Below are 18,802 nucleotides of genomic sequence, written 5' to 3'. Positions count from 1 at the left end.
TTAATGTACATTTGCATGCAGCACATCCACAGTCATGGTTTCTGATGGCACTATTATATAAGAGTATGCCTCTCATTCTCTAAAAGAACTCTAGCATAACAAGGCAAAGGGAGACAAAAAAACTCAATACACTAAGGCTAAAGCTTTCATTAACCTCACAAGAATTCTTTGAAAACTGCAAGGGGAATCTAAAGCTCTTTATTAAAAAAAAAAAAATACCAGTTTATTAACTATCCCCAGCATCTCATTGTCTATTGTCAACTGTGAAACAGGCTCTCCTGACCTTTAAACTCAAGTATCTAAAGTGAAGTAAGCCCAGGGAGTGTACATGATGGAAATACATGAGACAAAGTACAGGAATTGATTATTAATAAAAAATTCATTTTTTAAAATAAATGGGAGAAAGTCATTTAAAAAAAAACTACCTATAAACAGAGGAGTCAGCAAAGTTATGGGTTCATCAACCATCATATTGTTGCCAGTAATCCCAGGTGAAATTCATTCTACTTGAATGGAGCATTAAGGATGCACAGGCCTTGGCCTTGTTCTGGTCCCTTGCATGGGGAGAATTTCACACAGAAATAGTGCCGGTCCCAATGAGTAGTATTCTCTGTAACATTACATATACTGTGAATCCACACCTTGAGATGTTAATATGTCAACCAACCATTCAAACAAGACAAGGAAGCACTGCAAGTCCAAGACACATTTCTGGGTTGAACATTTTTCTTGAAAGAAATAGTATAGCTGTGCCTCATAGCTTTATATCTTCCCCTCCCACTGAGCAGAGCTCTAATGGAAGGAACATTAGTTAAAGACGAGAAAAACTAAAGGTCAGCATTCCAAGCCATTAGGTGCTCCACACCCTCTTTACCTGGGCAAAATTCCAAAACTAAACATGAAAAGAAGAAAATTACTTACCTGTAATTCTTGGAAATAGTAGATATAAAAAAATTACTCTGGGATGATTAAATCAACATCCCTAAATGATAACTGGGCCACAGAATTACAGCAATCACTTACCTTCTATGTAGTCAAAACAGCCAGCAAATGTTTTAACTGACAGTCCCTTTTCTACCACGCAGAGTGCAGTAGCACACAATGATCCCGAACTCTGCAGGAAAGGTGGTTGGTAGAGTGTGTTTATTACAATTTGTACTGTACCTTCAGAAAACAAGAACTACTGATAGGTAATGTTCTTCTCGAAAGGCCAATAGATCTATGCTCTGAGGATGAAAAGACCCAAGCATGTCTCTGCAAACTATTCACAAGTAACTTATCACAAGACTGTAAAAGAAATAACAGTATCTTGAAACACAAAGTTACTCCTATGAGAGTGAAATTTCCCATGCATACTCTCAACCCAGAGGTGAATTTTTTTTGAAAGTTTGTGGAAAATCCCTCCAGTCATTTAAGAATTGCTGGAGAGTGAATAAAAACCATCCTTTCAGCAATAAGACACTTCTGTTCACTAATAACTGAAAAACAGATGAATAAACCACCACTAAACTGCACAAGTAAGTTCTACTTCCTGAGAAGTCAACCCTTCGTTAGATTTACCCTCCACCACAACCTAACAATCAAAAAGTTACAAGCAACACAAAAATACTTCTGAGCATGCTCCTTTGTCATCTGTGTACTTTTGGAAGGGGCTAGTAGGGCCTCCCCCTCTAACAATGCCCAGTGTTGTTCATTATGGGCCCAAAAATTGTTCTGGGGATAAATCTGCAAGTGGAACATGTAAGTGTCTCTCTGGGGAAAAAAAAAAAAAAGAAAAAGAAAAAAACCCAGCAAAATCTTCCAGCAGGCACAGATTAAGGGCCCAATCCCCCAGTTATTCTTAAATACAGTATTTATGGGTTTATGCACACCAGTAAGCACAACACCTACAGTTTCAGTCTGGGCCTTAAGATTTTATCTTTCTGTTCCTGTTGCCATCAACCCAGCCTTACAGAAAAGAGTCACCAGCCAAACAATATTAGTAGCAAAGATGGAACTTCATCCCTCCCTTATTCCAGTAATTCCTTGTTGTAGCAGTGTGATAGCCCGAGGCTCCAGCCAAAATCAGACTCCAATTGTGCTAACCACTGGACACATAGCATGAAACGGTCCCTGCCCCAAAGAGGTTACATTTTAAATAAACAACACAAAGAGCAGGAAAAAGGAAGTATTATTCCAGTTTTACAAAGCGAGAATTGAGACAGATTAAAAGACTTACCCAAGGTCAAATCATCCTTCCTAATGGTTTTTACACTTCTTCATACTGTAGACAACTTTTCAGTCCTATCACCTGCAGCAACAGTAATTTGCTGCACTGTACTTGTGTTGAAATGGAGAGCCTTAACTTTTTAAAGTTATCTTTAAATGGAGACTGCAGAGACACACGAATGTCATAGAACAATTAACTATGATAACACACTGAAAAAAACAGCCTGGAGAAAGGAGAGTTTGGCTATTTTCAGGGCAGTTTGTTTGGTTGCCATTTGGGGGATATGGAATATATGTACCCTATTTCTGGGAAAATGTTGTTTTCCTTGATCCACATATCAGAGTGAACTAGGTTTTCCTTACGAATAGGGCCCTGTGTAAATCATGTTTTAAAAAAAGAAAAAAGTTAACAATAAATAGCAAAATACTGAATTTCACGCAGTTTGCACAAATTAATTCTACAACTAATGCTAGTCAATCTCAAGGACAGAAATTCATCCTATCCTTGAAATTGACTAATGTTAGTTGTAAAATTTATTCAATCCTTGAAACTGACTAATGTTCACAGTTTGGGGGCATTTTCATGATTTCTGTGTCCTCCATGAAAAGCCGTTTTCGGTGGCGCGATCAGCTGATGGGGCCGCCGAACAGCTGTAGCACGCCACCGAACAGCTGATCGCGCCACTGAAAACGGCTTAGATAGCGTGCCGCCGAAAAGGGGTAGATGTCTTGGACTTTTCGGCGGAGGGTCTGGCATGGCCGGGCAACGGTTCCGGGGGGAAATATAATTGAGAAACACTGCACTAAGGACTTACGTGTAGGTTTTAAGAGTTCTGAATCAGAATATCAGCATACTTGGAGAATTTCATATCTGAAAATTTCCCTTTGAAATAATCTTTCTATTCTTCCTCAGAAAAAAATATTTGATGATGATCCTAACTTTGTTCAATCAAAACCAATTTTTTTGCCAAATAAGCCAAGACAGTAGTCTTGAATGGGACCTGTGTCCATGCCAAGTTTCATCATTCACATTTGTTTTAGTTTGGTTTTGATTTTTTTAAGTACAGCCCTCTTCTAAAAAGTATGGCTAGATTTTTTTTGTTTGTTTGTTTAAAAAGATTTATTTATTTAAAGAAAAAAATTATTTCCTTCTTCCACTCCCCACTCTTGAGTCCATTAATTTAAAATATGGCTTAAAGGGATTTTGTTCAAGCTTTCCAAACCAATTCATCTAAGCATAGGGAAAAATTGTCCCAAAGATGAACGTTTTGGAAAGTCAGGAGTGCACAAGAACATTATACAAACACACAAATTGATGGACACTACTATGAACAGTTTCGGTTCCAGCAAATGATGCACATGTGCACCCATGTAGGGACCATCATTCAAAGTAGTAGTAATGGATGCAGTTTTACAACATTAAATACAGAAGCTGCAACCAGCACCACCACCAAAGTAACTGGGAGAATGGTACAGAACAGAACATATTTTAGAAGCCTGTTAATGGTAAGACACCAAAGTAATTCCCACAACATACTATTGGTATATTATTAATGTGAAAGGTAGAGCTATACAAATGTAGATGGAAGCAATAGAGAAGGGAAAGGAAATAAGTACCAATTTATATCCTACTAATGTCCACAGGAAGTGCAAATACTGCATTATGTGAAGTGTATTGAATCATTAAGTCTAGAAAAGATATGGATTGATTATTTAAGTGTATGCCTTTCAGTTGTACAATACATCCTCTTCGTCAGGCCAGGAAGTAGAAACTCCTTGAGGACAACAGAAAATCCAGCAGAGTAAAAAGCCACTAGTGATTATCTTCGAAAAGTCACAGAAAATGGAAGAGATTCCAGAGGACTGGAAAAGTGCAAATATAGTGACCAACAACCCAGAGAATTACAGACCAGTCAGCTTAACTTCAGTACCCAGAAAGATAATGGAGCAAATAATTAAGCAATCAATTTGCAAACACCTAGAAGGTGATAAGGTGATAAATAACAGTCAGCATAGATCTGTCAAAAAGAAACTGTCAAACCAACATGATAGCTTTCTTTGACAGGGTCACAAGCCTTGTGCAGGAGGGGGGGAAGCAGTAGATGTGGTATATCTGAACTTTAATAAGGCTTTTGATACAGTCTTGCATGACCTTCTCAAACAAAATAAGGAAATACAACCTAGACGGTGCTATTGTAAGGTGGGTGCATAACTGCTTGGAAAACCATTCCAACAGAGTAGTTGTCAGTGGTTCACAGTCAAATTGGAAGAACATATCGAGTGGGATCCCGCAGGGATCAGTTCTGGGTCTGGTTCTTCTCAATATCTTCATCAATGATTTAGAATGACAAAGAGGACACTTACAAAGTTCGTGAATGATACCAAGATGGGAGGGATTGCAAGTGCTTTGGAGGATCAGATTAAAATTCAAAATAATCTGGACAAACTGGAGAACTGGTCTGGAATAAATAGGATGAAATTCAGTAAAAACAAATGCAAAGTATTCCACTTGGTAAGGAAGCTAAGTTAGAGTCAACAGTGTAACACTATTGCAAAAAAGCAAACGTCATTCTGGGATATATTAGCAGCTGTGTTGTAAGCAAGATAAGAGAAGTAATTCTTCCACTCTACTCCGTGCTAATTACACGTCAATTGGAGCATTGTGTTCAGTTCTGGGCGCCACATTTCAGGAAAGATGTGGATAAAATGAAGAAAGTCCAGGGAAGAACAACAAAAATGATTAAAGGCCTAGAAAACATGACCTATGAGAAAAGACTGAAAAAATTGGGTTTGTTTAGTCTAGAGAAGAGAAGACTAAGGGGGTGACATGATAAACAGTTTTCAAGTACTAAAAGGTTGTTACAAGGTGGAGGGAGAAAAATTGTTCTCCTTAACCCCGGAGGACAGGACAAAAGGCAATGGACTTAAATTGTACCAATGGTGGTTTAGATTGGACATTAGGAAAAACTTCCTAACTGTCAAAATAGTTAAGCACTGGAATAAATTGTCTAAGGAGGTTGTGGAACCTCCATCATTAGAGATTTTTAAGAGCAGGTTAGACAAACACCTGTCAGGGAGGGTCTAGATAATGCTTGCTCCTGCCATAAGTACAGGGGACTGGACTAGATGACCCAGCTAGGTCCCTTTCAGTTCTCAGATTCCATGAAAATGTCTAGCACCATTTATGGCACTGCTGGATGCTGACTATGACTATCCTGAAGCCAATATACAGACAGTTCATCCTGCGTATTCCACAGAGCAAGTTATACATGAATAGAGGAGACTGAAGAGAATCCTGGATTGAACATCCCTAACTCAGCCAACCTCTCCAGCCTCAACGGAGGGAGTAATGTTTCATATTACATGCACCAATAGCAAATTAACACGACCAATTTTGGATGAGCAAATATTTGAAAATATAAGAAAAACATATATAGGTTATATAAAAGACAATAAAAGGTTGTTTAAGTACATTAGGAGCAACAGAAAGACAAGGGAAACATGTGCATTACTTTAGTAAGGCTTCTGACAGTCCCACATTAGAGAAACAAGGGGGGTGAGATAATATCTTTTATTGGACCAACTTTTGTTTATGAGCTAGACAAGCTTTCAAGTTTAAACAGAGCTCTTCTGCAGATCCGGGAAAACAAACTCAGTGTCAAAGCTAAGGGTACGATTTGATCACAGAGGTCACCGATTCCGTTCCAACTTCTGGGGCAGGGCTGCCGTAGCTGTCAGCCCCAGGCCTGCCATCCAGCAGCCACTGGCCAGCCAGCCCCCAGAGCAGTTGACCAGTTTTCCAGTCATAGAGGGGAAAGGAAAAAAATTCATGGGGAGAGGGGGTAATGTGGGTTATAGATTGCTGTAAGAAGCCATAAATCCAGAGTCTCTGTTCAATCCATGATTTTTAATATATAGCAAAATTCTGCATTTAAGCTACCAGGTTCGTTTTTTGAGGGGTTGTTATGCAAATTTCCTTTGAGGACTAGGACTAAGAGGTCCAACAGAGAGTGATTGCTTTATGGAAAGTGCTTACCAACAGGTGATATGGTGTTTCTGTCTTTTATCATTTTTCTGTGACAGTTCATTCCAGAGCATAGTGATGGTCTCTTTTCACCCATTTAGTTAAACTCTCATTGGAGCTTTCAGTGCACTGGGTGAAGTATATCAGATGTTGCGCCAGGCATGTGTAGAACACATGGATCTTGACACGTGTGTTGTGGGGGGGTGTTGATCATTGCAGCAGTGCAGGTATGTCTACAGGTTTTGCATCCATTGTTCTGGCACGGCAGGGTCTGGTGCTACTTTGAGTTGGTGTGTCCTGCTCGGTGCTTGCTTCTGATGATAAACATGGTGGGGTTGGGGTGTTTGAAGGCCAGATGAGGGGATTCAGGAAAGATGTCTTTCAGGATGTGGTCCCCACTGAGTATGGATTGTAACAGATGACAATCCATATGGATTCCCTGGGTACTAGGACAGCTCCCCAATATGCCAATCTCATAGCTGTGCTAGATATTAAAAACCATTGACCGACAACAGATGCTGGATGCATGGAGTCTTACAACAATCTATAACTCACTTAACGCTCCCCCAGGACTTCTCCCCCCCTTTCCGTGATATGACTGGAGAGATGTTAACAAGAACTTCATCTTTAATAGTCCTTTGAAATATGTGTGTTAACTACTGATGCTAAACAATCTGTCCCACGTTGTATTTAGCTGGGTATATCTACACTGCAGGGGTTGGAGTAAATCACAAATTATGAGTTGTCAGCATGATGTAGTTGCAAAAAAGGCTAGTATCTTTCTGGGATGTATTAACCGGAGCGTCATATCTAAGACACAGGAAGTAACTATTCCGCTCTGCTCGGGGCTGGTGAGGCCTGAGCTGGAGTACCGTAATCAGTTTTGGGCTCCACACTTCAGGAAAGATGTGGATAAATTAGAGAGAATCCAGAAAAGAGCACGGAAAGGATAAAAAGTTTAGAAAACCTGATCTCTGTGGAAAGGTTAAGAAAACTGGGCATGTTTAATCTTGAGAAGACTGAGGAGGTTCCTGATAACAGTTTTCAAATGTTAAGGGCTGTTATAAAGAGGACGGTGATTAACTGTTCTCCATCTACACTGAAGGTAGGACAAGTAGTAATGGGCTTAATCTGCTTCAAGAGAGATTTAGATTCGATACTAGGAAAAGCTTTCTAACCATTAAGATAGTTCAGCTTCCAAGGGAGGCCGTGGAATCTCCATCATTGGAGGTTTTTAAGAACAGGTTAGACAAAGACCTGTCACAGATGATCTAGGGGTGTTACTAGGGAGCTGGACTTGACTTCTAAAGGTCCCTTCCAGCCCTACGTTTCTATGATTCTATATTGACTTGAAAGCAACAAATGAGTCCTATCCATAAATGAGGTTGCTGAAACACATGAAGAGGCCTACAGTTCTGCCATCTTCTGGAAGTTTTGGTGTCAGTAATCAGAAAGGAGTATTTGGAAGGAATTGCTTTATTATATTAGTTCCACATATATTGGCCAAAGGGTTACAACTGAAAATTCTAGACAAATTTTGTAAACTTTAGTACCTAAACTTTAGCAACCAGTGGCTGGATTTTCATTGGTGTTGAACACCAACAGAAGCTGTGGGTGCTCAACACCTTTCTATGAGCCAGGGTACTTTTACATTGAGTGCCCAATTTTAGGCACTCCCAGTGAACATTTTGGCCTTTATGGCTACAATTAAATTTAAGAGACAGAACAAAACCCTGGAAGGGTAACTAAAACAAGCTACTTTAATGAAAGATTCTCTCCCATAATTCCCATTCCCCAAAGTCTGAAAATTTTACTAGCATGTTTGTTTTCTCTATCATATATCTGAAGTCCCATGAGCTGTTTCTCCACCTTTCGTTGAAGCTTTTTAGTCTTTAAGATGATCTAAGCTGTACAGCCACCTCTGATTCCTATGAATTTAATATAAACATGAAAAAGAAGATTGATCTCTTCAATGCTAACCAAATTATTTTCATTGATTCTGCAGCAGTCCACAGCTCAACAAAAATCAAAGTGTCTTTATCTAGTTAACACTTGAACACTTCTAATAATGCTGCTTTAACAACCTCTCTTCGCAAGTTGTTCCAATTTAATTCCAATTAATCTTACTGTTGGAAATCCTTCCCAAATATGAATTTTTTCCTACTGATAGCTGACAAAAAAAAAATGACATTGTCTCCCCAAACCAGTGATGAACTTAGTATTTATTTCAGTAAATGGATGACCATAAATTCAATTGAAAACAATTTAGGAATTTCAGGTTAGAATGGTCTTCATGTTTAGATCTTTAAAAAATTGTGGTACACTTTTTCAAAGAAGGTTTTGCCAGAAAATGCAGTGCTATCTGAAATATCTTCTGCAGATAAGTCCAGCGAAACTAAAGTACTTTCTTCAGGCATTAATCCTACAGTAAGAATCTTATACAAAACATGCCCTGTAAGATGCTGAGTCTCATTCCCACCTGAACTGAGGACTGAAATGGGAATTAAAACTTTATTTTTTTTGGCCAAAGTTTATTATTAGAAGTCACCACATCTGAAGAATTCAACAAACAAGTTAAGCTTCTCTAAGTGACATTATCAAAAGAGAATTTCTTCTTATTCATAATGAAACTTTTCTAGAGCAAATCAAATATTTCTGATGAGTTTCTCCAACAGGAACATGAAGGGGAGACATGGTCTTCAGTTTTATTCATGCAAAACAATTCAAGTTTGACTCTCCAACCATGATATATACATGCATAATTCAGCATTAAAACACAAAAACTTAATTTTCAATCTCTAATTTTTAAAAAACAGACTATTTTAAATGCTTGAATATCAGACACTTTTTATACTTTTGAGAAAATTCCAGTAAGGAGAAATCAAACAAGGTCAATAATATAATGGCCTTCCACAGCCAGGTTATGTTAATCTCTGCTACTTTTTCCCCAAAATGATTTTTCTCTTCACAAAGAATATTTACAAAAGACCTTTTGGTGTTAAGTTGACTATCCATTTTATTATATTATTCGTACAACAGTTTGGTGTGAAATGCAGAATTGTCAGATACTGCCCCCCATGCACTTCAAAGAGAAACAGCACTCGTCTTCAACAGTGAGCTGGAGATTACACTGCCAAAGTTTACAACACAACCTCAAATGCAATATACGGTAGCTACAAAAGCAGCCAATCGTACAATACTTTTTTCATTTACATGTGGCAGGAAGTTGCAACCATTTCTCCCACATGAGAAGTTGCTAGCATGATTCATGCCTTTGTCGCTGAGATTATATTACTGAAATGCACTTTATGTGGGACTGCATCTCAAGTCAAGTGGGAAACTGAAGCTAACAAAGAATGTAGCAGCTCACTTATCGAGTGGAGTTTCTCAACCTGAGCAGGTGACTACAGCACACTGGGATCTGTACTGTTTGCTAACTTCTGAGTGGAGCTTAAGTTTTGATATATAAAGCTCTGAATGGTTTAGAACTTGTGTACTGGAGCAAAGGTGACATGGGGAAAAGGGGGGGGGGAGGAGCTGGGGCATATAGGGTCACATGCCCTCCCCCAGATTTGCTGCTTGGCTTGTACTGCTGAATCCAGCTACCCTCACTCTGCCCCCCACCATCAGCAGGCACAGGTCATCTCTGCTGGACAGACACCTCTCCCCATGTGATACTACTGCAGGTCCAGTCAGTGGAGGCACTAGAGCCCTTCTCAGTCTAAAAGAAATAGATCTGGGGCTATATACTCTTTGTGAGGGGCTTCTGGTCCAAAATAGCCCAAGTCTGTTGACATTCCGGGTACCCTGTAATATCCATCATTTTGCTAAGCTTCAAAAAGGGAACAGTGGGCTGATGGCCTTGATTTGTGCATTGAGAACTGAGCATTCACAGATGAAGTGGGTTTGGGTTTTCTTCCTGGTTTTGGTAGGGCTGCTGCATATGTTTTTGTTTTTATTTGGGTGACTGGGTTTTAAATATACAACTAAGGCTTAGAGCCCTCAATAGTCACTTGGTGGTGTATAAATCTTATGATAATATTATCACACTTTTGTGTAATATGATTACATTTTTGCTTGTTTTAATTTCAAACATGTTTTTCTCTTAATTAAAAAAGACTTAAAATGGAAGGGTGGAAGGAGTCTATTTATTGCTATGTAAAACCCTGATTCCAGATTGACAAGAGAGCTGTCCAGAAAATAAGCAGTGTGATAGAACAGTAAAGTGAAAACAGTGTGCAGAGCTGTATGGCGATAATAGTATTCAGTACTAACTGCTATTATCACCAAATTCTGAGCCTTTTTTTATTGAAAAACACAAATATCCACAGAAATGTCTTTGAACTTAGTGACTAATCAGAAAGCCATAGCTCTGCTTTGCAAATGGAGTCTGATACCTGACAAATGAAGTGAAACAATCACAATTAATAATACTTTCTTCTTGATTCACTCATTTTACTATTAAAGCATTCAAAGAACTTTACAATGGTGGCTAAACACAATTATCCTCAATTTACAGATGGAGAAACTGAAGCATAGACAGGTCAAATGATAAGCAGGGGACTGACTCAATGTTCCTATGGCTCACCCAAAGTCATAAAGGAAGTCTCTGGCAGAGTCAAAAACAGTATTTAGGGTGTCTGAGTCCGTTAGCCATCTATCAACCCACACCCCTCCTTCCAGTAACAAAATCAGCCTATGAAGAAGACCAACAGCAGCATCCGACGTCTAAACAGCATCAATATTCTATTCATGCATAATATTGCAAATTTGTGTCATGCAAGGGACATTCCAAGCCAACATAATAGATTCTAGAAGCTCTAGTTTGCATTCCAACCCTAGTGCAAGGTGGTTCTAGCCAATGAACTTTAGTTGAAAGCTTCTCAGGAAACTCTCTGTGAATGAAAGATCAGCTGCATTGTACAGGATACTGTAATACTGGCAATACAACAGCTCACCTCGTGATAATAAATGTATGATTTTTTCCCCCATTGTGGTTTTTTCCCCCATTGTCTGGCCTGTTCTTCACGCATTTCAACATCTATGATGGTCTGAATGATGGAAAGGACATTTGCATTCCACATTAAACTTTCCAGAGCTGATGACTGTGCACACGTTCTAGAGAAATGCCAGTGCTAAGTTAGAAACAGAAGAAGGACCAATGACATCCAATGAAATTAAAGCAGACATAAAAGGCCTCAAACAGGAGAAATCTCCTGGAGTTGACAGAATTCTAACAGAGGTACTAAAGGTTGGAGGCAAGATGCTGACTGAGCAGCCAACAAAACTCTAATGAAATATGGGTGAAAGAACAAGTGCCACAAGACTGGGAAGATGGTATCATTGTGGTGTTGCCAAAAAGGGGTGATCTTGCTCAGTGCACAAACTGGAGAGGTATTGCAATGCTATCAATCCTGGGCAAAGTATTAGCTACTGTCATGCTGAACAAAATGAAGATGACAATGGAGGAAATATTATAAGAGGAACAAGCTGGGTTCCATCCAGGTAGATCGTGTTGTAAACAGATGACCGTTAAACTCTTTAACAGAGCATCAAAAAAGCTACCGGTTGGCAAAAAACCCTTCTTAATCAACTTTATTGACTTCAAGGAAGTACTTGACAGAGTCCACAGAGCAACACTGTGGAATATTGCTAGAAGCTATGGGATACAGACAAACTGATCAACATAATAAGTTTATATGATGGAAGTAGATGTGCAGTGAGATCAGATACATTCTTGGGTGAGTGGTTTGATATTGTGACTGGAGTTAGACAGGGCTACGTGTTATCACCAATCTTCTTAGCATTACCAGTAGACCGGGTCATGAAGCAAGCAATAAAAAGCATTGTGGACAGTATAGGATGGGTTAGTAGAGACGAGTTACATGATCTTGACTTTGTTCATGTCATTGCTTTACTAGGTGTGACATGGAAGAGAATGATTGGCCTTAAATCAGAGGTAGACCAAGCAGCACCAAAAATTGGATTGAAAGTAAATGCAGAGAAAAGCAAGATTATGACAGTAAGAAACTGGGTAATAGATGCACAGGTGCACACGAATGGAAAAGAAAATCAAATAGGTAAAATTCTGCTTTCTGGAGAGTGTGATCAATCACATTTAAAGGTGACTGCAGTAAAGATATTCATATGAGATCAGGAAAAGTGAACACCAGTTCTGGAAGGATGAACAATATCGGGCCAAACTATGCTTTCAACACCAAACTAAAGGTCAAATTATACCATGTGATTGTACTGAGTACACTACTGTACAGAGAGGAGACTTGGCCAATGACAGTAGCTAACAAAAAGAGACTGGAAATTGCCCTTCAGAGATAGCTGAGAAGATAGTACACATTTCATTCAAAGACAAAATAAATGAGAGAGTAAGGGAGCTGACAGAGCAGGTCATATTAGAAAATATCAAAGAAAAAAGCTCAGGCGGTTGAGAGACATATACCATATAGAAGATGGGAGAGCTAAGCAAGCACTGAACTGGGTATCTGGGGAGGAAAGAAAACGATGTAGGCCAAAGAAGAACTGGAAGACAGCAGTGACAAAGGATACTGAAGGCGCTGACATTGCTGCGGAAGAAGTACCACAATTAGCGAGCCACTAACCAATGGAGGAACTGGAATGCCCAATATGTCAATGGAACAGAAGGAACTAATGTCTAAAGTTAGGATGATGATATTTATAGCTGCTGACATTTTTATCACTATGCTCATTTTAAAGTTTTTCTATTCCCCGTGGTTCCAAATCCATTACATATAACAGCTAATAAGAGCGACAAGGATACTGACTCTGCACTGTTCTTCCACCAGAGACTGTATTTCGTCCCTGACTTTAAATACTCAAACTTCACAAGCTTGAGACTTGGGAAGCATGCTAGTTATGGACTTGAGCGTCCTACAGAGAAGCTCTAAATGCTGCAGGTCAAACCACAAGAGTAATATTAACTATTAAAGCCACCATACCAGTCTTGAGTATGTCACCTGTGCATTTCACTCTGCAATTGTAGCAACTAGCCATTAAAGCACACCAAGTCAATATGGGTCACATGACAAGATAACTCAGCAAAAATCATCTCTGACAGGTTTAAACAATTTTTATCTGAGATGGAGAAAGAACGGGGGGAGGGGGAGAGAAAAAACCTGAAAACTTACCTCTACCTTTCCAGAGGTGGAAGATGACTCATGGGAAAAATTGGACTCTTCAGTAAATTAAACAGTACAGCAAAAGAATCCTAGGACTTCAGAAAATGCAAGCATCGATCATCCATGGGCAGTCTTCAGATGAACTCTCCCAGCAGGGGGCCAACATCAATTATTGAATTCTGGTGAGGAAAAGGGCAGACAGACATTTTGGTCACATTACTATCTCCCAATTAGCCAAATGACACAGGATTCAACTTTCAGCATCTTAAGTGAAAAACAGCAGTTAACTAATTTCAACCATTAATTTGTTGCATTGTCATATTAAAAGCATGTTGGTCTTATTAATACTACATATACCAAGGCAGATTGTTCTTTGGTTGCATTACAAAAAGGTTCAAAAAGTTAGCACAGATTTTCCCGCCTTTAGTGAGTTGGAAAATCAATATTTAAAGGCCTTATTCATCAACAAATTCATGCTAAAGAATAGCAGTTTTACAGTCCAGGAACTCCAGAGCTTTTAGCAAACAGAAGAAAAAAAGCAAAAAGCAGCACAGACCCAGAAACAGATTGATTACAATTTGCCACAGCCAGATATCATCCACTAAGGTAAAAACAAGCACCAAAAACTTAAGTTGATGTTCATCAGTGCTAGACTGGTGGTTAACACACTTCAAATTGTCAGTGAATTCATTACGGATGAGGCCCCAGATGCACGATGATCACCATCCAAGAGCTACCTCACAGGGTATGGGTAGCAATTTATTTCTGTTATAGTTCAGGAAGGATCATCTAGTGGCTAGGGCACTAACCCAGGACTTGGGAAACCTGGGTTCAAGTTCCTGCTCCTCCACAGACTTCAGCTAGTCATTTAGCTTCTCTGTGCCTCAGCTCCCCATCTGAAAAACGGGAATCAATAATACTTCCGCACTTCACAGGGGTGTTGAGAATAAAAACGTTAAAGATTGTGAGGGCTCAGATAATACAGTAAATGGAGCCATCTAGGTACCTAAGAGACTGCAAATTACTATTCCTCTGGATCATGAGGAAACGAAGCAGTAGTTTTGATTCCCTAAACCACAAATCCTTCCCTGAGTTGCATCTGGGGCAGCACAACAGTGTATCATCCCCTTTCTATTGATTGTGCTCAGTGCTTACTACAATGAGGCCTGGATCTCTAACTGGAGTTCCTAGGTGCTACAGTAATAGCAGTAAAACATCAAAATCAGGCCCAGAGATGGTCCGCTTTGTCCCTATTAGAGTACAAACTGAATGTGGCACCAACAGTAATGTATATACTTGGAACTTTAAAAGGGCCAGTTTCCCAACGCTTAAAGCAATTGGTCAGCAAGCATAGCTGACAGAACAAATTTTAAGTGGAAAGTGTTAGCAAAAACTGGGAATCATATAAAGCCATCCCTCTAGATAACCAAAAAAACACAATTGCACAAACATGAAAAAAAAATTACACTAGCCAAAAATCTATCTTGGTTAAAAGGAGATGTGAAAGCAGCAATAAAACATGAAAAAAATCAATGTATAAAGGATAGAAAAGGGGAAGTTAATGGCAATAAATATAAGTTAATAGTTAAGTAAATATAAGTTAATAAATGTAATTCCAGTATTTGAAAAGGAATGACCCAGAGAATTATAAACTGGTTAGCCCTGCTGTCAATCCCAGGCAAAATAACTGAATGGTTAATTGAGAACTCTACCAAAAAAGAAGTAGAGGCTAAAAGTATAATTAGTGCCAGGCAACAGGGTCTCATGGAAGACAGCTGATCTTGTCAAGGAAACGACATTTGAGAGGATTACAGATCTGGCTGATAAAGGCAAGTGTTGATATAGTATATTTCAATTTCTCCAAGACATTTGACTTAGTTCCACATTACATTTTGATTAAAAAACAACTTGTTTTATATGGAACTAACAGGGCATATATTACATGAATTAAAAATTGATTCACTGATAGATCTGAAAATTTAGCTGTTAATGTGGAGATATTAATAAGTGGGACAGTTCCTAGTGGAGTCCCCTAGAGAGCAGTTCTTGGTAAAATATTATTCAATAACTTTATCAGTGATCTAAATGATAATATAAATTTTTTGCTGATAAAGTTTGCAGAAGACACAAAGATTGCTGAGATAGCAAAAAACAAGGACGACAAGATACTGTTACAAAGGCTGAGTTACCAGGTAAAATGCCTCAGTCCCACGAAGTGTGTTTTAATATAGCAAAGAATGCAGCCTATAAGCTGCAGGATGGGAGACTGTCTTGGAAAGCAGTGACTCAGACAAGGACTTGGGGTCATCGTAGGTAACTGCCTCAAGATGAGTACTCAGTGCAATGCTGTGGCAAAAAAGGCTACTGCGGTCACTGAATGTATAAAATGACAAATATCAAATACAAGCAGGGAAGTAATCTAGCTTTGGTAACAGCACTGGTAAAACCACTACTAGATTGTGTCCAGTTCTGGTGCCCATACTTCAAGAAGGATGAGGAAATATTGGAGAAAGTTCAAAGGAAAGCTACAAAAGCGATCCAGAGGGCTGGAAAATAAACCTTACAATGTGAGACTTAAGGAGCTCAATCTATTCATCTTATCGAAGGGAAGGCTGAGAGAGAATATGGTCACTATGTATAGTTACTTACACATGGGAAAGATATCAGATAGGGGCTTAACAACCTTGCAGAAAAAGGCAAAACAAGATCCAAGGGCTGGAAACTGAAGTTAAACAAATTCAACCTTAAAATAAGTGAAGATAATTAAACTTGGAACAGCTTACCAGAGGAAGTGGTAGACTCACCATCATTTGGAATTTTTAAAATAAAATTAGCTACTTTCTAAAAGATATTACTTTCATTCAGTTTCTGGGAAAATAATGTATAGCCTGTGCATAAAGACCATCAGAGTAGATGATCATGGTGGTATCTTCTGGCATTTGAGTCTATGAATCTACTCAGCATTCCAAAGAGCAAGAGTGGATGAGAGGGCAGATAGGTTAGCATTCAACAGCTTCATCTAATCGCAAATACAATTAAGTCCCTCCCAATCCCCAGGAACTAGGAAATCTTTTGAATTCCTTCATCTAGCAGACAAAAAGACAGCCAAAAGCAATCTGGGACTTTCAGCTCATTGACTAAATCTGCAAAGCCTAAGTCAGCAATAGCGAAGATCACTGGATTTGTAATCCTAGGAGATGTCAACATCCATAGTGACAGGACCTTAGACACAAACACCCCCAAAATTTATCTTCTCTAGCGAGTAATTTCTAGTCTAATTCACAGACCTGGCCCTATCTTCAACTTGATCTTCACATGAGATGCAGACAGAGATCATCATAAGCCAACCACTGCTATGGGGTAGACCACCACCTAACATAAGCAGCACATAGAATCTTTCTTGCATCTGGGCACCAGGATAGCGATTTTGCATGATTTCTGCCCAGAAAAATCATGGACTCACCAGATTCCAATACACAAGGGTGGACTGATTTAAATCAAAGTGATTCAAATTACTGATTTTAAATCAAAATTTAAATCAGCAAGCAAGAAATCTTGATTTAAAAAGAACTGATTTTAATCTCACTTTGCATTTATTTTTTATTTATTTTCCTACAGAATGGTTACCTATCAATGAAAATCAGCCTTTCAGACATGTTGATTTGCAATTAAATACAGCTTTTACACTAAATTTTGTACTTTTCGGCTAAATGGAAGGATACACTATATCTATACACATTTACGCAATTATATAGCTTAATATATATTTATTCGTAGTCTTAATTTTTATATATTTATATGTTAGAAATGACCCATTTACTTAGATTAATTTTTTCTTATAATTTGTGTCATGCTGCACTTGGATGAAAACTAGAATTCAATTAAAAATGCACAAGAACAGCATCTTAAAATTGTTTATTACTTAAATGAAACTGCTTTAAAAATGCTGCATACTTAACAAAAGAGCAGGTTTATTAATATGTTTTGCATTTTAGAAAAAAAACTTTTTTTTAAACAAAAGAGATATCTGTAGTTATTAAATTGAACTGATTGTTTCTGGTCACCATGACCTTCAAGATTTTAGAACTAATAGATCTCTCTCTCCTAAGTTTTATTCATAGAATGAAGGAGAAAAATAAGCTTCCTGCTTTTTCAACTGCTCATCAGTTTCTCAACTTTGAAATGAACTAATCTTTGAAATGAAATACCTGAATATACTGGAATGAAGAAAATATTCTCTTTGAACCTACAGAAGAGGTTACTGCTGTCAAAAGCTGATTTAGTTCTTCAGCAAAGTCTGATTGCAGGTGCTTAGCCAGTGACTTCCACCCGTTCAGCGGTTTCTTTAAAACTTTGGCAGCACACATATATACTGCTTGATTATTATATATTGATTATTATATATTTTTATATATATATATATATCAACTTTCAGATAAGTAGTATTTTCAATAAGGAACATAGGAATCGCCAGACTGGATCAGACAGGTCCACGTAGTTCAGTATCAACTGCTTCAGATAAAGTGCACGAAGTAGTAGGCAGATGTGGGATAATCTGTCCTCCTTGCAAGTTTCCTCTTAACCTCTGATAGTTAGAGCCTTGTTTAAACCCTGAGGAATGAGGTTTTATAGCAATTCTAAAACTTTTTTTTTGTTTGTTTTTTAGCATTAACTGTAACAATTCTGGATATACCAGTTATCCATATAAATGTCCGATCCCTCTTTAAATCCTATTAAGTTCTTGACTGCAGCATCATGTGGCAATGAGTTCCAAAGTCATATGCATAATGTGAAAAGGTATTTCTTTTTCTCAGATTTTAAATTAAAGTTCCATTTAACTGAATTCCTCATTGTTCTTGTGAACCAAGGAGAACAGAAGTTTCCAATCAATCCTCTCTATACCATTCCTAATTTGTATGTCTCCTTGTCTCCTCTCTAAAGTAAACAATCTTTCGCTTTTCAATCTCACTTCATATGAGAGTTTTTCTACTCCCCTAATTATTCTGGTTGCCACTAACTGATCTCTTCTGCAATATTCTGTTTGAGATGGAGTGAATGATTCTAGATGAGCGTGAATCATTAATTTATATAACAGCATTCTAATATTCTCCATCCCACTGCTTATGCATCCTAATATCATTTGTTGTTTTGACTACAATTGCACTTTGAGCAGAAGTCTTCATTGGACTATCCACAACAGTCAGGTCCTTTTCAGAGTTGATAAAGTTAATATAGAACCTTGTACAGTGTATTAGAACTTAAGTTTCCCCCCCCCAATGTGCCTTACTTTACCTCATCCTCCTTGACCTGTCAGCCACCTTTGACAGTCGACCACACTGTTACGGAAATCTTATCCTCTCTTGGCTTCTGAGATTCTGTACTCTTTTGCTTCTTCTACCTCCCTCTTTAAATGCTT

The 18,802-nt window shown here is 38.4% G+C and overlaps 1 long non-coding RNA gene across 1 annotated transcript in view; it reads right to left on the bottom strand.

Annotated features, from left to right (window-relative positions):
• LOC137167683 (uncharacterized) overlaps window positions 1–13,562 on the bottom strand; it is a 135,287-nt gene extending 121,725 nt beyond the window's left edge. The window contains exon 1 of the long non-coding RNA XR_010924166.1: window positions 13,396–13,562. This is a non-coding gene — a long non-coding RNA (uncharacterized lncRNA). The remainder of the gene's footprint in view (window positions 1–13,395) is intronic.
• Between the last annotated feature and the right edge of the window lie 5,240 nt (window positions 13,563–18,802).

Source organism: Emydura macquarii, unplaced genomic scaffold (assembly GCF_026122565.2).
Source record: "Emydura macquarii macquarii isolate MOO-44397 ecotype Brisbane River unplaced genomic scaffold, CSIRO-AGI_Emac_v2 contig_2960, whole genome shotgun sequence".
Lineage (NCBI taxonomy): Eukaryota > Metazoa > Chordata > Testudines > Chelidae > Emydura > Emydura macquarii.
Note: the sequence above shows the minus strand (reverse complement) of the source record. Positions and strands in the feature narration are given on the sequence as shown.